The sequence below is a fragment of the Protopterus annectens genome, chromosome 5.part0 (genome assembly GCF_019279795.1).
Source record: "Protopterus annectens isolate FY-2018-M chromosome 5.part0, PAN1.0, whole genome shotgun sequence".
Lineage (NCBI taxonomy): Eukaryota > Metazoa > Chordata > Ceratodontiformes > Protopteridae > Protopterus > Protopterus annectens.
The window spans coordinates 1,284,564,384-1,284,587,416 of NC_056735.1; positions in this window are offsets into that span (position 1 = coordinate 1,284,564,384).

The following is a 23,033-nucleotide window of genomic DNA, read 5'->3' on the forward strand; positions in this document are numbered from 1 at the left end:
ACAGTTAGACGTTGCCCGTTCGATTCTCAGTTAGAGCGTCTTCTGTGTAGCCACATGTGTGAATGGGCGTTCCTTTGTTGAAGGTTATGCGTTAGGCCCGGCAAGTCAGTACGTAAAAATCTACTGCTAATCATTAGCGGACAGGAGTTCCGCTGTGGCGACCCCTAACCGGGAAAAGATGAAAGACAAGACCAGGACTGATGCAGGCAAAATGATGATCTGTGAAAAAAGAAAGTAAACAGAAATGACATTAAAAAAGACAGCTTTCAATATGATCAGTATGGAAGCAAAGGATTGCCTGCTATGGAATAGCAGCAGTTGTTGTTACTGATGTTAGATTGAGGACATCTGTTTTAACCTAAGGAGATTTCTCATAATGCATTTGATCCTGAGAAAACATGAATATTGAGGAGCTATACTTGCATTTGTTACTGGTATGGGAAATAAATGCAACAGATTAATGCATTCTATTTCCAGTCTTCTAAGAGTCTGAAGCATGACAATACTGTATGCAGGGTGGAAGTCATCTTTAAACAGCTAGAAGGCTCTTGACTCCAGCCTTAACGTTCACCTTCTTGATGCAGGTGAAGTGGTAATGCAGCCAGGATTAATATGCATCATGGCCTCAGGGCCAGTAGCCTAGTAACGTCCTATGATCCTATGAATAGATACTGCACAGTTGCAGTATATACCAAGCATCAGGCATAAGCATTGCAGCAAATGGATATGGGAATTCAGGGTTGCAGACAAGGGATTGGGTAATTCAAGTGATGACACACGGTTTCTAGACTTACAAAGAACTGTTAACAAAGACATTAAATTGGGTTTGTTTATTTATTTGTCTAGTTATGTATTTATTCATTTATTTTAATTTGTTAACATGATTAGAGAACTTGACGAACAACTCTTTTCAACCTTGATGTAAGCCAGGGCTGATTGAATACCCTACAGATGCAAGCTTGTTCAATGGCATATAACTGCAAAAAAATAAAAACTATAAAATGTGTGGATGTACGAGTTAATATGAAAGAGACAGGTTTATTATACATTGGCTACAGAAATGTGCCACAAATTCTGAGAAGTTATGTATAACATGCAGCAATGTATTCCCTATTAAATACTGATAGCTTAATTGTTCATGAAAGGAAACACATGCAGGGTTGTTCATTAGCTCTGATACTGAAAGACACAAATGACTTATACACCTGTAGTCTGATAATGCCCCATTTGAAATTCCTACTTCAGTTTAAAAAAATGCATCTGGATTTTGCAGGCCATATTGAAAGATAAGTTTCTATTCTTCTGTTACAACTCGGGTGGGGGATAAGCGGGGGACACCTTTTCTAATTGTACTGTTTTCGACCAAAGCTGAAATCCAGTTTTTACTATTCTTTGCAATAGACCTTAAGGGTTAATACTTATGATGTTGTGAAGTATTTTATACCATCAATCCTAACCAAGCTTTGATTGAGATATGTCATTGGCCAACAAAATAAGAGTAACTGCTGCTTTAGGTTTCTGTAGTCTATAGTGAGCCTCCACTTACCTATGGGAATACAGCCACATAGGAGAACTGTACATAGAGCTTAACTCCCTTATAATTCTCGTCCCCATTAGAGTATCCATAATCTCTTGCAAGCAGTCAGGGGGACCAGAAAATGTCTAGCCTTATATATTTGAAGCATACAAACTTAAATGTTCTTGTTACCCTTTTCAAGCACTTAATAGCAGTCATCTCCCAAACAGAGCAAAGAGGTACATAATAACTCTGGTGTAAATTTGAGTCTGCTCATCCAGCCATTAAGTGCAACCATAAAAGTAGCCGAAGTACTACTTTGACCTGCACTGGTAACTTAGCCCATCGGCTAGGAATATGATGAGTTAGGAACATATCCCTCAAGTGAGTCTTGCTTATTTGTTGGTGTAGAATTATGTCCATAGTGGGCCTTTACTAGGGCCATTTGTCACCCAATTAACACGAAGGTCAGTTATCCCACAATCATAAAGTACAGTTTTGTACCTACCATAAATGTAGATGTTCGAGGATCTCCATTGCTGCAGTCCTGACATAAGGGTATTCCGCTGCCCACCATCGGCCTGAATACCAAAGGGCTAGAACCGGCGTCGGTCATCGGCGCTCGAGACTGACATCAGTACGTGCCAGTACAAATGCGCATGACCGACGCCATAACCTCAGTCTTTCTTGCCTCAGACGTCAGAATGCAAAAAAAACACCACCCAAACCTTAACCTAAAAAGAAAAAGGGGGAAGGAGGGAGGGAAAATTGGACTGCAGCAATGGAGATCCTCGAACATCTACATTTATGGTAGGTACAAAACTGTACTATGTTCTTCGTCTCCCATTGCTGCAGTCCTGACATAAGGGTAGAATCCCAGAGCAACGGAAAAAAGGGAGGCTGGTCAACTAAATAGCAGTAGGAGCTGCTGACATGCCCTGTAAGATTGCAGTGGCAAACCCAGCCCTAGATCTAGAATAAAGAGGTAAATGATAATGCTTTGTAAAGGTATGTACAGAACTCCAAGTAGCTGCTTCTAGAATGTCTTTAGTAGCTACCCCTCTCAAAAAAGCAGTAGAAGTGGCCGTAGCCCTAGTAGAATGAGGCCTGATCCCAACTGGAACATCCTCACCATGATGAGAGTAACAAAAAGCAATACAATGGCTAATCCACTTTGAAATAGTTTGTTTCGAGACAGCTTTCCCTCATGAAGTCAAAGCAAAAGAAACAAATAATTGTTGAGAACTCCTGAACTCTTTGGTTCTGCTCAAATAATACCTCAACTGCCTATGTACATCCAAAGAATGCAAAACTTTTTCCCCGTCATTTTGGGGGTTAGCATAAAAAGTAGGCAAATGTATAGACTGGTTCAATGCCACATTAGAAATCACTTTAGGCAGAAAAGTAGGATTAGTACGTAAGGAAACCCTGTCATTGTGAAAAATCAGAAAAGGTTCCACTGCCATGAGGGCCTGTAATTCAGATACCCTTCTAGCAGAAGTAATAGCCAACAAAAAAGCAGTCTTCCAAGACAAGAACTGCAATTCGCTGTAGCTGCAGGTTCAAAAGGAGGCAGAGTCAGCTTTTCCAAAACAAAATTAAGATCCCAGGTAGGAGTAGGAGCTCTCCGTGGGGGTCTGATATTCTTTGCCCTCTAAGAAACTGTTTAACCAATGGATGTGAAAATAAAGGAGGGTCACAATCATAGTGAGCAGAAATAGCTGCAGCATGCACTTTTACAGAAGAGAAGGACAAACCCTTGTCCAATAAAACAGTCAAATATTGCAATGTACAACTCAAATTAGGCAATTGACATCAAAGCCTTTAGCTGAACTCCAAAGAAAAATCTCTTCCATTTACCAACATAAACTTTTCGAGTACTAGGACGCCTGGCTTCCAAAATAACATCCAAAACTTGTTGAGGGAGCTGAAGGTCCTCCTTCTCTAAAACAGAATGCGCCAGGCTGTCAGGCAGGAGTGCACCTGACATTGAGAAAATTATTGTTCTCCTGAGACAATAAATGAGGAATCTGTGGCAATGGCCAAGGTGGTACATGAATCAAGCTCCTCAACAGAGGGTACCAATGCTGACGAGGCCAATCCGGTGCTATAAGGATCATGCAAGGCTTGTCCCTCCTGACTTTCAACAGCACCTGTGGAAGAAGAGGCAAAGGAGGAAAAGCATACACGTGAAGGTTGCTCCAACTGAAGGATAGTGCATCTATTTTCCAGGCTTTGGATGAAATATCCTTGTGCAAAACAGTCTCACTTGGAAATTCAGAGGAGAAGCAAACAGATCTATGTCCGGAGTTCCCAAGCCATTGTCAACTGAAGAAATACCTGAGGGTCCAATTTCCATTCGTGAGGATCCACAATCTGTCTGCTCAGAACATCTGCTAAAGAATTTTGTGCTCCTGGCAGAAACTGTGCAAGAGTGATGTGCAGATTCAAAGCAGTTTCCCACAACAGCATTGCTTGTCTGCAAAGAGGGTAAGAATGAGTTCCCCTTGCTTGTTGATGTACCACATGACCGTCGTGTTGTCTGTTGAATCAACACCAGTCCTGGTTGAAGTAGACCTTGAATCCCTCCAAGGCAAATTGAACTGCCAGCATCTCTTTCATGTTGATATGCAAGTGAAGTAGCTCTGGGGCCCAAAGGTCTTGAATCCATTTTCCTCTGAAATGAGCTCCCCAGGCTGACTCGAGGTGTCTGTCGTTAATATCTGACTTGCCTCTGGTTGGGTCACAGAGAGCCCCTTGTTTAGGTGACATTCCTGAGCCCACCACAGAAATTCTCTCTGAATGCAAGGTAGGATCCGAATGACAGTGTCCAAATCGTGGCAGTGTTGAGTCCAAACGTTCTTGAGATACCATTGTAGCTTCCTCATATGCAGTTTGGCATTGGGAAGTACTAGAATGCAAGATGCCATGAACCCCAAGGCTTGAAGGACTGTCCTTGCAGTCAGCCTGGACATTACTGATAGCTGTTGGAAGTATAGGTGAAGATTCCTTTGTTTGTCCGGGGTAAGAAATGCCATCTGAGCAGCTGTATTCAGTTTCACACCCAGAAAACACATCTCTTGTGAGGGTACTAGACTGGACTTTATTTCGTTCACAGAATACCCTAGGCATCTGAAAACTGTCATTACATACTGCAGATGTTGAAGAAGTTCGTGCTTGCCTTGAGCCAGAATCAAACAGTCGTCCAGATAAGGATAAATTTGAATTCCTGCTAGCCTGAGAAAAGCTATTACTGGAGCCAGGACTTTCGTGAATACCCTGGGCAGTAGACAAGCCAAAGGGCAATGCAGAGAACTGATAATGCAAATTCCCATTCCGAAACCTCAGGAATTTCCTGCAACTGGGCCTGATGGGAATGTGAAGATAGGCCTCTTTGAGATCCAGAGTCACCATCCAGTGATCTTTGCCCAGCATAGGTAACAGCTGTTGCAGTGTTAACATCTTGAATTTTGGAATTTCCAGAAAGGTATTTAGAATGGACACATCCAGAATTGGTCTCCAAGTATTTCCTTTCTTTGGCACTAAGAAAAGACAGGAATAAAACCATGTGCCTCTTTCTGCAGAAGGTACTTCCTGTATTGCTTCCAACTGAAGCAGAGAAGAAATTTGAGTCTGCGCTTCCAGTTTTGCTGACGAGGCACATCCGCATACCTTTGAAAGGAGGGAATGTGTGAAAATAAAATTTGTAGCCTCGATTTATTATGTCCAATACCCATTTGTCTTGGGTAACCAAATGCCAATTCCTTTTGTAAATCTCAGTTTTCCTCCCAGAGGGGCTGCCAGCAAGGCAGAGTCCGGCAGCTGAAGACACGGGTCATTGGGTCTGTTTCCGAAAGGACTGACCCCTGCCCTCCCCAGCAGAAGGGGTAGAAGAACTCAAAGACCTAGAAGTAACAGGGCCCTGAGAGGAAGCCCTACCCGACCTGCCCTTAGACTGATAATCCAAAGAGGGGAAAGGCCAACCCTTAGCAGGCCAATTCCTACTGAACTTAGGGGGCTGAACCTGTAAAAAATCCTTAACTCTCTGCATAGACTTAGCTTTTTCCTCCATTTTTTCAAAACTGACTCTACTGGAGGACCAAAAGAACATCAGATTGTAGAGGAGCATCCATAATTCGAGCCTTAACATGCTCTGACAAGGTCTGATCTTTAAGCCAAGCATGCCTACGAATGACTGAACTAGTAGCAGCCACCCTGGAAGAAGCCTGTAAAGCATCAAAACCACACTGCAAAGAATGCTTACCAACTTGGTCTGAAGCATGCACTAAATCCTGAAGCTCCTTACATTCAATACCTTCAGCTAAAGCATCTACTTTACATTTCAGTTGGCCCAGCAAATAATTTTGATACCGAAGCATATGAAACTGACAATTTAAAGCTCTCATAGCCAAAGTAGAAGAGGTATACAGTTTTACCCCACCTATCCAGGGCCCTAGCATCCTTGTCCAGAGGAACTGGATTCTTAACCACAGAAGCCCTAACCCCTTTGGGGCCTTGAGTAATAGTTTCTGGATCAGCCCTAGGACTCTTATATAAGTACTTGTGAGCTTCCAGAACCCTGTAGTATCTGTCTGGTTTAACCGGGGCAGGAGGCAGAGAATCTGGGTTAAGGGCAGCCTCAGAAAACACATCCTGAACAACATCCAGTACAGGGGGAATAGCCAAGGGCCTATGCTGAGGCAAAACAAGAATTCTCTCAGTCTTTTACGGAATCAGAATAATCCTGGCCCTCCCATTTGAAATGTTCCCTCATGGAATGCAAAGTCTCAGAGAAAGAAAAATCTTCTGGAGGGGACGAGAGGAGTAGAGTCCTCAGCCTCCGAATCAGAATAGGGAGGAAATCGTTCTTCTACAGAGGAATCTGACTCATTGGAAGACTGAACCAAACCCTCCAACTCTGGCTCTACCCTGGGCCTCTTCGCAGGGGGGGGGCATAGAACCCCTAATTAAAGTAATCAAATCTTCAGCCATTTTTAACATGTGCTTCCTAGGAGCTGGACCCTGGGGACACGCACCAACAGGGGCAGACTTAGACTTAGAATGGGCTTTGCTATGAGAAGGAGGAGGCCTAACTACCCTATGAGGGGAGGGAACCACTGACATCAGAGAAGCACCCTCTGCCTGGCCTAACACAGGAGAAGCCACTTCCTGCAGTAACAAAGGCTCCCCTTGAGACTCAGGTAAACTTTCAGAAGGAGCCGCTGAAGTAGCCAGTGGTACTACAGAACCGGCGTCCGAGTGGCGCCTCATCCTGTTTGGACCGCAAAGACTTTCTTTGCGTTTCTTAGAAGAACCAGTCGCGGAGAATCCGGCGGCATGTTATAATTACAACGCTTACCAAACACTAGCCTAGCACAGTCTAACCGGCGTTTAATAGTACGTTTGTTAAAAGTAGCACAAAAGCGACACCCAACAACGTCGTGCTCAGGCCCTAAACAAGGAATGCAGAGTGAATGGTAATCCCTATGAGAAATCTGTTTCCCACAAGAAATACAGTTATTAACTTTTTCTGACATCCGTCAATACTGAGGCAAGAAAAAGACAAAAATGTCCCCAAAGGGGTACTTAGCCCAACTTGGTCTCTGGTCTGAAACTCGAAAACCGACAATTCCAGAACGCCGAACGGCACTTGCAAATGCTGCTTCTGCTTAGGGACCATGCGGCAAGAAAGACTGAGGTTATGGCGTCGGTCATGCACATTTGTACTGGCACGTACTGATGTCAGTCTCGAGCGCCGATGACCGACGCCGGTTCTAGCCCTTTGGTATTCGGGCCGATGGTGGGCAGCGGAATATCCTTATGTCAGGACTGCAGCAATGGGAGACGAAGAACATCCTTCTTTTGCAAAACCATCTGCTAGATGACTAAACATACTACTTACAGCTTCATTCTCTTTTTTTGCCTTACAGTTACATAGCTGAATAGCGTGCTCAACCTGATTGGAAATCTGGAAAAGGCAAGTTATTGCCATGCTCCACTTTGCTTTCTATCAAGTCAGACACATTTTTTAGATTAACTGTGTATACTTTCCTAAGCTATTTTATTTCTCTCACTGCAAAAGACAGAACAAAGTAATCACTATTACTGTCACATGAGCGTACTTAACTTTTATCAGTGGAACAGATTTGTTGCAATAGGATTAAACTATCTGGTAGTGATCTTATTTCTCATCTCATTTCATTGACTTTCACAGACACTCACCAGTAACATGAAAAGCTAATTCTATAGAAACACCACCACATTATTGTGTCTAGAACCACTGCCACATTATTGTGTCTAGAACCACCACCACATTATTGTGTCTAGAACCACCACCACATTATTGTATTTAGCTCAACTTGAGCTTCTGTACTAGTGGGGTTTGATGTTGAGATATGCACCAAAACATGCATTAATCTACATATGATGTCTAATAGTGTTTGGAGAGTTATCTTAACCCACATCTTTCAAATGTTTTCTAAGAGCAAACAGTGCAGTTTGGTTAGGTATTTCTTCACCTTTCATAATAGTGTTCCTTAAAGAGAATTCTCTGACCTTATCTGGAAATACTGTAGCAGTTTAAGCCTTAAGTTGGAACACCTGGGGCACGGTCTGCTTTAACTTCAAAACCATGAGTGCAAGACCCCCCCCTTGTATGTGACCACAAAATCTCATTAATCAGACCAATACAGGCAACCAGGCACGTTATGGAACCTGGTCTTCTTTTGAGCCACTTGTAGGGTTACAGAACAACTTATTATGCACTTTTTATTTCCATCATGATTTGGAATACCTTTTAACAACTCTGACTTTTTAACAATTCTCGGATTAGGTCTTTGTCTCTTTAGCATTCTATAACACAGTTTACTCATAAGAAACCTCTCATATCCCAAGCATTAAACAGATTTAGGCCACTGTAAACCTTCTGCCTTAACTAACACATATGTTTCACATTTGACTACTATCTGCAAAGAAATCATTCATGACCTAATGAATTTTCCAATATATCTCAGACTTTGCAACATCCTATTCTGACACACATACCACATGTCCTCTGTCTCCATAGGATCAGATCCTCAGAGTTTTCAAGCTTTAACACATTTGACCCATCAGATCTTCCAAAAATCACTGTAAACATGATATCATATTTCTCCAAATAGCATAATTCTGCCTGTTTATGAACCTTTACATTTTTTTTTCAAAGAACATGGGCTTATTTACCTATGACCACAAGCCACAATGAAAATAGTCAATTATAGACCTAAACCTTTTAAGCAGACCATTAAAAAATAATCTCCGGGCTTACTGGTAATGTACAAGTTGTTCACTTTTATTTTCCTAACTTTTAGATTTAACCAGACTTCCCCAATGAAACCAGACTTCCCCAATGAAACCAGACTTCCCCAATGAAACCAGACTTCCCCAAAGAAAATAGAGAAAGGCATTGCACCACCCCATTCAAAAAGAAAAAAATAAGTCTTGAGTTATTTTCTGAAACCATCCAGTGATGGACATTCTCACAGGCATCTTGGTAGCAAATTGCACAGGTGTTGAACTTGGTAGATAAAAGTTTGATAATGCATGGTCTCAAGGCTGACTTGTGGAATTGCCAGCAGCCCCTCAGAGGTAGATCACAAAACTCATGCGGGGCAATACAATATAACCAGCTCCTTCAGGTAACAATGACCCAGGCTTTAAATGGCTCAACATCCTGCACAGAAGCATTTGTTAGGCATTCTCAGGGCACCCTCACTGCATGGAGCTTTCCATTCACAATTGTAATAATCTCACCCCTCAAAACACTAGGTGATGATTGTCTGACAACTTAGCACCTCTCCTGATCTATGCATCCAGAACACATGCAGGGTCAGCCTTAGGTCGTGGTGCCCTAGGCAAAAGGGCTCCACAGCATCAACCAACACTGTCTGGTGCCCCCATCCTGGTCTATTTACACCATCTAGTTTACTGAAAAAGTGCCTGCTAGAGTGCCACCCCAGGCAGCCACCTAGTTGGCCTATGCCTAAGGCTGGCTAGGAACACATGGCCTCAGGATCTGATGGTGTGGATGCTCTTGTTTCAAGCAGATAGAAGACCGGCCTTGTATCAGTATGGTGTTTGTCTGGTTCAAATTGTGTAATATATTCTTCCCAGTCAAATTCCTCACATAAGCACTGAAGAATTCTAGTAGGACTAAACAATAATTTTGATGGTACCCTATCATGAATTACACCACTGATTTCCAAGAAGGCTTAATACTGTAAATAGCTGTTGGGTGAATACACAAAAATGACAGGCAGGATTTTCAACTCTGCAACTGCTATAGCAAAGTGACCTTCTCAGCATGAGTCTTGTGAATAACACCTTAGATTAAGAAGTCTTGTTCCAAAACCAATTCTGTTTATAGATGTAAGGCCAGCTAAAAAGAGCTGGTACTTTCTAACCTCACACACAATCATTAGCTTTGTGTTTTTTTGCCAGGGTCCAGTCCTTCTTTGTTTTTCTCTTTCCTGCCTGTTCCTCACCACTGTAAGGGGTTTTCCCCCTTAGTCTCTCTCCTTAGTTCCCAGATGATTTGCCGTAGTTTGTTTGAAGCAATGCAAATGTCATTCTCCTGGTCCTGCCAAAGTCCTCCCACATCTTGGCCTTTCCTGTGTCCCAGAATTGCCTTATCTTTTGCACAACACTTCTTTCAAGTTTTCTTGTATCAGACATGTCATCACTACTGGATGTCCATCCCACCTGCATTCATAATGTCTGAAATGGAATGTTAGTTATTTGAAAAGTGTTCCTTACTGTCATAAATTTAAGGTGTAGTAATTGATCATTCCAGGTTATTTTAATTATTTTAACAACTGTGACAATTTTCAGTTTGATGCATACAAGGGTATTATGACTGGTGTATGTGTGGAGAAAGTGTGGCATATGTCTCAAAGAAACATACATATAGACACATGTTGACACAGATGCAGACACACACACAAACACACACATACACAAACCTACACAGACAGGCACATTCTGCCCTGTTTTCTCTTTTTTTTTGATGATCTACTACTGGAATATATATATAAGGATCTGAGGATTAACAGTGTATATTGTATTTAAACTGTCACGATGTATAGTAGCAGAAAAGCACATCCCTGTTTTGTACAGAATACTCTGTCTTATATCAAAGGGTGGTGTGTATCTGTCAGTAAACTGAATACCAAATGAAACTAGGAAGATTAGTGGTGATGAAATAAAACACTGGACTCCATATGCTATATGCTCAGAATCAGAAAGAACACATTCCTAGCTAGTACTGCTATTTTATTAATTTTTTGTTCTTAGCACATACCCAGGATATTGTCCTGGCAATGTACTTGACTAAGCCACAGCTGTCTGACAGTATCTTTGAGGACTGCTGAAATATGCAGTAGCACTGTACTTTGATTTAATGAACAACTGAATGGCATACATGATTACTTGTGCAGCATTAGCTGTAATGTCAATGGCTTATTTAATCTCATATATGTTGTAGTGTGATTGTCAGATTTAGTTGAAGCCTGCATGTCTTGCTTTCATTAACATTCTTAATACATCATGCACACCAAACACATTCATATCTTGCTGCTGTGGCATTAAATTTCATACTTTATAACAATGCACTACATGGGTGTTAAAACTGGGCTGTTTAATATTAGTTACATCATAACCTGCTGTTCTATCGTTGACATCAACTATATGGTGTCATACAATATGTGGAGCAAAAGCCGATACCACACTTGCACTATTTTTGTAAAACATGCATTTTTACTTTTGTTTTTGTTGTTCTTGTTTCCGCTCATAAAGGATCTGAAGACAGCATGTTTTATTCTCAGTGTCTCACTTTCCTTTTATGACTAGATGTTGAACACTGAATAAGATGTAAAACTAAGAGAATATGATGCATGTTCCATCTACATAATCTGTTAGCAGTTATACATATCTGTCGCTATAAAAGCAAGTATGAAACATGTTCCATCCACAAAATCTGTTAGCAGATACGGATGTCTGGTTCTGTAAAGTACAAATTAATGTATGCTCCATTTGCAAAATCTGTTTGCAGATTTAGTTGTCTGGTTCTATAAAATACATAATACAACCTTGTGGTTGTTTCTAGCCTGGAAATTGTTCAGACAGTGTTATTAGTGGAATGTTAAGTTCCTTCTAGCATCAGTTTTGCTAGCACACCCCACTTACTTTTACAAACATATATATACTTCCTTGATTTACATTTTGGGATCATTCCGTGTTTAACACTTTTAAATCAATGACTGTTTCCTTATGTGGGAAGGTTTTGCCAAGTGAGTGATTTTGCAGAGTACATAGATGCTTGCCTCTCTTGTCTGATGAGTAGTGTTTTATGAATGTGCATGCGCTCCTACTTCATTGTTTCTTGTGACAGAAAGTTGAGGGAACTTTAGCCATCAGGTAAATATTTACTATGCATGCAATGGTGGTTGGGAGGCCTTATAACCACTAACATCATTTTCTCTTTCATAGTTGGAATGTGGTGTTAAATAAAACAAGGCTGAATTACAGACTCATAACTGCAGGAGTATGCAGATTTTTGTTTCTGTTTTTTTCCGTTTTCTTTTCTTATTTTTTATGTGAGCATGCTTAGGGACTGCAGTTCTGATCTTTATTTTGATCCCAATGGGATTCTGTTTTTACATCTGAAACAGATGGCATATCGATTGTTGAGCTCATTAGATAGGAATATGAGATAGTGGGGTTCTTAAAGGGTCACTGAGGATATAGCAACTGACAACACATGCATAGGCACATGTCCCAAATGTGCAAGGGCATCACGGTGCACCTTTTATAGGCACCTGAAGGACTGCAAACAGTTTTAGGATTATTTTGCTTCACATATGTATTATTTCTGCAATTCTTTTATACTGTAAACAGAAGTTCTTTTTTTAGTGTATGGACATTTCCAAACAGCATACCGCCGAATTCCTTTTGGGCAGCTGCCTTTTTCTTTGGGCAGGGGGGAATCCATGTTAGTACCACTTCTAAATGTTTCTAGGTACCCCAGTTAATAAGGTACACAGCATTAACAAACATCATGTTGGTCCATTAATAGAAAACACAAAGGTACTGGAAGACAGACATGATATAATACCTGCTGTTTGCCTAACATAGGTTTTGCAATTACTTGAGCATTTGGGCTGGCAAGAGCCCTTCATCGGGAGTTTTTAAGTTACTCACATTAAATGTAGTGCTTAAATATCCACTTGTGCCTAGAAATGGAATTGAATCATTTATTTCCAACTGCCTACAAAAAGACACTAGAAAAATGCCAATGTAGGAAAAATGTGCAACTCAGATGTTTAGAATGACTTTCCACCTCAGATAAAGACACAGTGTGTGTGTGTGTGTGTGTGTGTGTGTGTGTGTGTGTGTGTGTGTGTGTGTGTGTGTGTGTGTGTGTGTGTGTGTGTGTGTGTGTGTGTGTGTGTGTGTGTGTGTGTGTGTGTGTGTCTCATTGCGTGAGCCTGAAACTGTAGAAGATCAGGACATACCATGCTACAAAAATCAAAGTTTTGCATGTCACAACAGAGTTAATGTTCATTCAGCAGGGAAGATAATAACCTGACACCTAACAAGAAAATAAATCACAATACAAGAGCTGTGTAGGGAGGTTAGGAAAACACAAAGTTAGAAATTAATAATTTGTTTGTTTATTTAAACAAGCAGTCTTTGTGAGATAGATGTTTTGGTTAACAGAAAATACAAATCTGTAATTCAGTCCAGTTTGTAGTGTTGTGATGTGTTCATAAAAAAGGCAGGGACTCAAAATGTACAATGACAACAGGCTGAAAAAAGACAGAAAATCCAGAAGAGCAAATACTGAACATCACTCATCCACTTTAACTTACATATTCTAACTCCAAGATCGCCATACCTCAGTAAAAAGGAATATTTCAAGAAATGGGCATCTTTAAATCCATTTTTTTCATCTATTGAGTCTCTGAGTTAGAGCTAGAGCAAATCCAATATTTCAGATGGTTACTGAATAAGAACTGTATTTGAATGTATGCATGTTGTGTGCAGTACACTACACAGGCTGTGATTTAGCTAAATGATCGAGAGAAAGACAGAGAGAGAAAAAAAAACATGCCAGTCTAAGGTTCTGGTAGATACCTGTGAAGAGCAGCTCTACTGGACAGACTTTTGTTACACTGTGACAACTGTTTGAATATTATGACCTTACTGACTACTAAGCTTATGGTTTCTAGTATTCTGATTAGAATGCTAGCTTATGTGAAAACAAATTACAGTTGAGTAAGTAAACTTAGCGTTAAAATAGATGTTTGAATGGTCACTGCTGCAGTAGCCTTCGTTACTTCAGTTACAGCCTGCATAGGATATAACAGCCAGCCAGCTTTCAAAGTTTCATGGCACCATGCATGCACTCAAACAATTAGTTGGCTCAAGCTGAGCTGACTAAAAAGATGGGTTTAGGTGCTAAGTTCTTCAGTGCTTTCATGTCAACAGAGAGAGGGAGGCTGAACCCTGGGGAGACAGTTCTAGGAACAACAAAAATTAAATGTGGACACATTAACAGAAAAAACACAGCACAAAACAAGGAGAGTGGAAGGAGGGATTGCAGTAGTGATCACTGGAACATCTACTGTTATGGTACATTTACTTACACAGGTATACGAAGTTCTTCATATTGATCATCGCTGAAGTAGCCTAAGCGACATGGGTAGATTACCATAGTTTAGAATAGCTGGGAGTTGAAGGTAAAAGGTCTAGGAGCCCCTAGAGAATAGTCCTAGCAAAGCTTCACCTTTTCCTTGTGAAATAATCTATCTTATAGTGGCTTCAGGAACAACTTAGTGCATTTAGAATACTTCTTCAGTTCAACCTTTTCCAAAAAGCCATAGATGTGGTGGGAACAAAAAAGGTAATAGCTTGAGATAATCATTTGGAAATAGTTTGCTTTAATACAGGTTGTTCCTTCTCCTTAGCTTCAAACGAAATGAAGAACTGATCAGAAGTTCTGAAAGATTTAATTTTGTCAAGATAGTACCTGACTTGTGTGTGGACATCCAAAGAACGAAGTATTCCTTTTCCTTCATATTGGGGTTTAGGGAAGAACACTGTCAGATAGATAGTTTTGCTGAAAGTAAACTCAGATACCACTTTAAGCATGCAAGAAGGATTAGTTCTTGAAGAGACCCGGTCTTTCTGGAAAATGAGATAAGGTTGACCCTCCATAAGAGTTTACAGCTTAGATACTCTTCTTGCAGAGATGAGATCAAAGAATAAAAACTATTCTTCATATTAAGAATCCCAAGTCAGCCCAGTGAGCTGGCTCAAATGAAACAAGTTTTAGATTCATTAATACAAACTTAAGATCTCAAGCAAGAGACATTTTTGCTTGGAGGTCTGTTATGCAATATCCCTTTCAAAAACATTTTGACACAGGAATGCCTTGAATGGGGGGTGGGTCCATCGACAGAGAAGTAAGACAGGCCATTGGAATGTAACTCACACAAACATTGTAAAACTAGAGAAACACTAGCCCTGAATGGATGCTGATCATGTTGTTGGTACCAATAACAAAGTCTTTTCCATTTCTTAATATATAATTCGCTAATAACAGGCTTTCTTGCCTCTATTAGTATATGTGCACATCCTCAGTATCCTCCATGCAGTCAGCCAAACTGGTCTAGTGTTGAGATGTATCAGACACCCCTGTTCATGTGTGGGTAGATCCAATCTGTGAGGAACCTTGTGGTAGTCAACCCTGCCAATTCCAAAAGCAGGGAGAGCCACTGTTGCCTGGGTAAGAAGTGAGTCACCACAATGATCTTGAGGTTATTCCTTCCGAATCTTCAGAAGTACTGTACTTATCATTGGAGAGGGTGAAAGGCATATAGGAACATTCCTGTCCGAGAAAAAGGAAAGGCATCTGCCTTTCAGGCATTCTTGCATGGAGTCTTGGAGCAGAATTTTGTCAGCTGATTGTTCAGTGAGGATGCAAAAAGGTCTACTTGAAGTCAAATCTCCACAGATGGATCAAATCTTGGAAGACCCCTAATCTCGTTTCCATTTGTGAGGGTCTGCCTTTTTCCTACTCAGCTTCTCTGCCACACAATTTTTCTGTGATGGAATGTAGGAAACCTGTAGAGTGAGACTGTGGTGTAAAGCTATATTTATTTATTTATTTATTTATTTATTTTATTTTATTTTACATTTGTTAACCGGGAGAGTCCGATTGGATACATGTCCATTTTCAGCGGAGGCCCGGGGAGAAAAGCTCCAGGTACATAACAGACATATGAACATTGTTAATGCAAAAAAAGGAAGATAGTTGAGTTCTAAATACAATATAAAGATACATCACATCTTGGGAAAAAAATAACAGCAGCATATAAAAAAAAACATAGGTCAGTTAAAAAGGTGAGGCGCCTTGTTAAAAAGCGGTTAAGGATAGTGAGGTAAGAGAAGGGTTAATGATAGTGATTAATCAGGTTTGGAACAGGGACATTGCCAGAGAGTATTGAGATGGGGTTTAAGCTTTTTTTTTAATTGTAGGAGTGAAGGTTCTGAGGTGAGCATGGTCGGTAGGGAGTTCCACATTTTACCTACAAAGTTTGAGAATAGAGAATCCCCAGCAGAATTATTGGCTTTGGTAGTTTGAGCTAAGATCTTATTGGAGGAGCGTAAAGATTGCAGGTTAATATAGGGGTGAATGATGTTTTTCAGAGCTGGTGTTTTCTCTGGGTGATACAGTATCTGGTGAGCTGTTTTGAGTTGGTTGAAATGGAGTTGGCTGGATAACTCTAACCACCCTAGTTGCTTCAAGTTAGTGCAGTGGTGCATTCTAAAGGTGGAATTTGTGGCAAATCTAGCTATGTGATTGTAACAAGAAGCAAGTTTGTTAAGGGTTGTCTTGTTTAGGTTTGTAAAAGGGGGAGGCATAGAAAAGAGTTGATAGTAGGTGTGTGCTGGCAATTGTAATTTTAGCGTGAGGAGTGAGAAAGTGTTTTACTTTATAGAGAGAGCCAAGCTTTTTATTGATGGTTTTGATGGTTAGATTGAAATGGGTGTCAAATTTAAGGGAGTTATCAATGGTAACACCTAATAGCTTTGTGTGAGCTTCTGGTGATATAGTGATTCCATTGGAGGATGTAATAGAGAAGGTGGGGGGAAGAGTCTTGTTAGTGGGTGAGAAAGTAAGTAGTTTTGTTTTGTTGGGGTTGAGAACTAGTTGACGACTTGAGAACCATTTTTCTATAAGGTTGAAGGTGTCTTGGGTTGAAGCAGTGAGGTCTGCCAGGTTGGAGGCAGTGCTGATGATAGTCAAATCATCTGCATATTGAATGCATGTGGCATGGGGGGTGATTGTGGGCAAGTCATTAACAAAGATGGTGAAGAGAAGAGGGCCAAGAATAGATCCTTGGGGAACTCCAAGTGTAACAGGTAGGCATGTGGATAATTTGTCCTGCCATAGGACAGCATGTTGCCTATTGGACAGGTAGGATTGGAACCATTTCAGCGTGGAATTGCTGAGTTATAGTTTTTTTAATGTATGGAGGAGTTGAATGTGGTTCACCATATCAAAGGCCTTGGAGAGGTCTAAGAAAAGAGCAGATGATAGTTTATTATTGTTTCTGAAGTTATTGATGGTATTAGAAAAGGATAGTAGGGCTGATGTGGTACTGTGATTTGGCCTGAAGCCATGTTGGGAGTTGGCTAGAATTTTATTTTTGGTGAGGTGTTCCATCAGTTGTTTGTGGACACACTTTTCCATAATTTTGGCTAGGGGTGAGAGTATAGCTATAGGTCTGTAGTTGGTTAGCTCTAGTGAGCTACCACCTTTATGGAGAGGAATAATGTGGGACATTTTCCATATGGAGGGGATGAAGGCTTCTGACAAGGTACGGTTTATGATTATGGAGCGGGATAGGAAATGGCCTCAGCTGCTTTTTGCAGAAACTCAGCTGGGAGAAGGTCATCTGCTAGCTTAGTGGGTTTTAGTTTTTTAAGAAGAGATGTTATAGAGGATATGGGTACTGGATCGAAGGTAAATAGATAATCTGATGTAGTTGTAGTATTCTGCTGGCATGGGTAGTGGAGTGGGCTGGTTGTTTGTTTGAATTGTGTGGCCAGAGATTGTATAGTTTCTGTGAAGAAACTATTGAATGTGTTAGCAATGTTTACAGAGCACTGTTGTTTGCAAGTTGTTGGAGTGGGGGTGGTTGCCTGGCCTGGGTGCAGGAGCTTGTTTAAGCCTGCCCAGAATTTTGTGGATTATTAAGGTGTTTGTGTTGGAGGTGGAGGAAGAAGTTTTTTTTATCATTTAAGATCATTCTTTTAGTTTCACTTCTAAGTTGCCAGAAGGTTTGGTGGGAGTGTGGGTCTTTAGAGGTACGCCATGTGACCCACATCTTGTTTCTAGATAGGATTTTGGATTTTGTTTCCTTAGAGAGCCATGGTGTGGTTTTGGTTTTAGTTCTAATGGACCGTATTGGAGCATGGGAATCTAGAATCTTGAGGAAGGTGGTGTTGAAGTAGATAACTGCCTCTTCAAGAGGAAGAGACTTGAGTATTGTCCAGTTGTGGGCTTTAAGTTCAGTTTGAAAAATGGAGGCGTTGAATTTATTATTGTTCCTGATTTTTTTTATGGTTGTAAGAAGGGGGGTGATTTTCTTGAATTTGATAACATAGGTGAGTAAGTGATCACTCATGTCCTCTGGGTGAGTACCTGCTGAGTACTGGTCAGGATCTTTATTAGTAAGGATCCAGTCCAGGATGCTGTCTTTGTTTTGGGGTTTACCTAGTCTGGTAGGAGTGGATATGAGCTGAGAAAAGCCATGTAGATTTATGCTGCTAGATGGGGAGCTAGATGAGAAGGAATTCCAATTGATGTTGAAGTCACCTAACACTATGGATTCCTGGGGGTGAGTTTGAGTTAACCAGTGGAGAAAGTCCTCTAAGGTTTTGTTATTATTGTTGCCTGGGGGGATGTAAATACATGCTATATTTATGCTTTTATGTTTGTTTGGTTGAAGTTTTACAAGTAGAATTTCAGCATTGTTTGTTAGGAGGGGTTGTGGAGAGGCAAGGGAGATTTGTAATGTATTTTTGTAGAGTATGGCTACACCGCCACCTTTACGAGTTATTCGGTCTGCTCTTAGTATATCATACCCTGGTGGGATTATCTGTGTGTCTTTCGTACTTGGTTTAAGCCAGGTTTCTGTGAGACATAGTAGGTCTGGGGAACAAGTAGCTAAAAGGGCATGTAGGTTGTGAATCTTATTGTTTACACTTCTGATGTTTAAATGACAGGTCAGAAGAGAGTTAAAGGGTCTAGAGTTTAGAATGAGAAGTGGAGGGGAGGATAGGGTGAAATTAGAATTGAGTGGAGGGGAAGGGCCAGGGTTGGGGTGGATATCACCATCTGTGGCTAGTCTGTGATTCAGAGTGGTAATGAATTTGAGGGCTTTGAGTAGAAGTTTGTAGTAATGTTTATCATTTGGCCTAATATTGGTAGGTTTGATAATTACATAGCATTCGAGTTCTAACAAGGAGGGTGAGTAGGGAGTTGAGTCATGGCCTCTGTTGTTAATTATGGGGGAGGGGTTGGTGTGGTAGCCTGGGTGGTGGAAGCCTATGTAAGACCAGGTTTCATATAGGGTAGCTAGGTAAGGGACAAGTAGGAGGGGAAAAAGAGTTAGTATGATAAGCTTCCTGGGTGGTGTCATATTCCGTTTGATCTTAGAGGGTGGTAGTGAGGTAGAGGAAGTTAGTGGACAGTAGGGGGAGTGGTTTGAGGTTATAAAAGTAAGAGTACTGGGGGCGGGTGGGAATAGGGGGCAGGGCGGGGAGCGGAGCGAGCACGAGCGAAGCGAGTGCTCGCGGAGTGGGGTTTACACTAAGCCACTAGAGCCCAGGTTTCAAGATGTAACTCCTGAATAATTAACTTGCAGGTGAGTAATTTCATCTAAACAAACATCAGGTTCAATTCCTATGCTTTGGGAGCTTGTTTTTAAAATGTTATAGCTGTTTGCCTTAGTTTTAGAGTGTGTTCTGTAGTTTAAGTGGAGTATATGCAAACAAGCTTGGATTTTTTGTTTGGGTAAGCCTAGGGAGATTTGTGCTAGTGCTGAGGACCCTTAAATAATACTTTACTTTAAAGTCTATACTAAAATGACCAGATAATGACCTGTTTTGTTTTTACAGGTTGTGGGCAATAGTAGAGTAGTCACTCGAAAAGGGCGAAGTTCTTTTCTGCCTCACGCTGTGCAGGGGAAGACCTGGGAGGGATAGAGAGAGAGCTTGATTTCAGAGGCAGTCAGAAGCAGCTGTGTAGCTTAAACAACATTAGACTACCAGAGGAAACCCTAAACTACGTTAGTAAAATCTTCACATATCTTTACATATAGCATAAATCATTATAACACATTAGCATTTTACTGCAACAGTGCCTTATGACTGAGAGTCAAAGAATGTTGAATGTTGAATATCCTGCTTTTCAAAAAATATACAGAAGGTTCTCAATTTTCACTCTAATGAACAACCCTGCAAAGAGCTTGTCATACTAAAGTCTGGTTACCAAACACATTTAGCTTTAGAGACACAACTTAGCTTTAAAGAAACAAGTAGCTACAATATTCAATGCATTCAATAGTGCATTATGTAACTATGTAGCAAAGAAGAGTTACATCAGTTACTATTAAATCACACAATTCAACTTAAATACATTTAACAGTCTATTAGGAACAATGAATAACAGCTTAATACATACCTCAGGAGGTAGAGGCCGGTAACAAGGTCCTACAGCACTAGGGATTTGAAATTAAAGGCACCAGACAAGGGTTATTTCAAACCTTTGTAACAGGGGTAGAATGGGGGTGGGGGTTTACACTAAGCCACAAGAGCCCAGGTTTCAAGATGTAACTCCTGAATAATTAACTTGCAGGTGAGTAATTTTGTCTAAACAAACATCAGGTTCAATTCCTATGCTTTGGGAGCTTGTTTTTAAAATTTTATAGCTGTTTGCCTTAGTTTTAGAGTGTGTTCTGTAGTTTAAGTGGAGTATATGCAAACAAGCTTGGATTTTTTGTTTGGGTAAGCCTAGGGAGATTTGTGCTAGTGCTGAGGACCTTTAAATAATACTTTACTTTAAAGTCTATACTAAAATGACCAGATAATGACCTGTTTTGTTTTTACAGGTTGTGGGCAATAGTAGAGTAGTCGCTCGAAAAGGACGAAGTTCTTTTCTGCCTCACGCTGTGCAGGGGAAGACCTGTTTTGTTTTTACAGGTTGTGGGCAATAGTAGAGTAGTCGCTCGAAAAGGGCGAAGTTTTTTTCTGCCTCACGCTGTGCAGGGGAAGACCTGTTTTGTTTTTACAGGTTGTAGGCAATAGTAGAGTAGTCGCTCGAAAAGGGTGAAGTTCTTTTCTGCCTCACGCTGTGCAGGGGAAGACCTGTTTTGTTTTTACAGGTTGTGGGCAATAGTAGAGTAGTCGCTCGAAAAGGGTGAAGTTCTTTTCTGCCTCACGCTGTGCAGGGGAAGACTTGTTTTGTTTTTACAGGTTGTGGGCAATAGTAGAGTAGCCCCTCGAAAAGGGCGAAGTTCTTTTCTGCCTCACGCTGTGCAGGGGAAGACCTCAGGAGGTAGAGGCCGGTAACAAGGTCCTACAGCACTAGGGATTTGAAATTAAAGCTCATGCTAACATAGCTAGTCTGCATAGTGGGTAAGATATAGTTCTGCCTTGCTTGTTTATATAACACAGCACTCTGGTATTGTCCATAACAACTTGAAATCATCCTGGGGATCAAAGGTGATTCAGAGATTTGGTTGCCTTGATAAAGACAAGCATGTTTTTTACATTTATGTTCTCGTGTCTGTCCTTTTGTCCCAGATACCTTGTACTTTTATCCGCCTTGGCACTACTCTCCAAGTGAATTCTAAGGCATCTGTGGTGCATTGTAGCAGGAAGGGAAAAGGGGAGTTCTGGATTCAGGGAAGTCTTGACCAAGTCACTTTTCTTCTCACAAATCCTTGAATTGGAATATGAAAAGACAATTGGTGTTGGTGCTGGTACCAAGAATACTTCAGATATCCTTTTATCTTTCTCATGTGGAGTCTTGCTAGAAGTATCATGAAAATCATAGATGCTACAGGACCCAGAATCCTGAAGTATTCCCTCACAGTGACTGAAGTCTGAGTGGAAAACCTTGGAATAAATATAAGTATAGATCTATTTTTTTTTTCTGAAGAAGAAAAGCTCTTTGTACTGATGTGTCTAGCAGACACCCTTGGAGCCCATTTCTGTGAGTCAAAAAAGATTTTTGAATGTTCTCTTAGAATCCCAGCCTTCATATGAGATCTCTCACCCAAGTAAGAGACTCCTAACACTTTAAGAAAGACTCTGCAAGGATAAGCAAGTTATTTAAATATTGAAAAATAAAGATAACTTGTAACTTGCAATGTACTATAACTGTAGCTGGACACTTTGCAAACTCAATTGGAGCAGTGGATCTCAAAGGGTAAGGTAGGGAATTGATAATGTGATCCAGACACATAAAACCTTACGAAACATCTGAAGTGATGACAAGCATCTTTTAAATCTAAAAAACTCAAATGAAAAAAGAGATAAGAGGCTGTATAGTGAAAGCATTTTGAATTTGGGCATTATCACAAACTACTTTCGGAAAAAAAGGTCCAGAACAAGTCTCCAGGCTTTATTTTCTTTGGCTCTGGAAACATTCTTGAATAAAAATGTCTTCCCCACTGGGAAGACAAAACTGTTTTCATTCCCCCATGAGAAAGCATGTGTTGTTCGATAGGAAGGAACAATAGGGTCTGCTCTGGTGGATGTGGAATAATTCCCTGGGAAGAATGGATTTCTTCACACTGGCATCTGTACCTCTGCTGAAGCAGTCTTAGAACCCATTTATTTGAAATGACCTGCTGTTGTCAAAGACTGAGAAATGAAGATTCAGCCTTTCTGGAGGGATAAGGGACTGCCAGGGTGTGGTGAGGGGAGTGGGGGAGGGGTCATTATACCTTACATAGTCATTCTGACTTATTTGACTGTCTTCTGTTCTTGGACGGTCCTTCTTTCACTTTGGCACCTCCTTGCCATTGTTTGTTAAATGTCTGCTTACCAGTATTTTGCTGAGACTGTTTATTTTGTTTCTTGTCTAAACTTGACAAGGAAGTAGGAACAGCCACTGTAAAATTTAGAGAAGGAGGGGGTGGAAACAGCTGAGAGGTTCCCTGTATCAGCTTGTCTCTCTCATCACATTGTTGATAATGTCTGCAGCAGAGAGTTCAAAAACTAAATTTCTACTCAAAGGTGAATTTAAAATTTCATTTTTTACATCCACCGGGAGGTTTTGAGAAAGCAGCCAGGCAGACCTTCCCAGTACAATACCAATACTGGGTGTAGTATCAACTGAGTCATAAACACACTTTACACAATGAGTAACCAGAGAAACAGAAGAAACTAAACTACACAA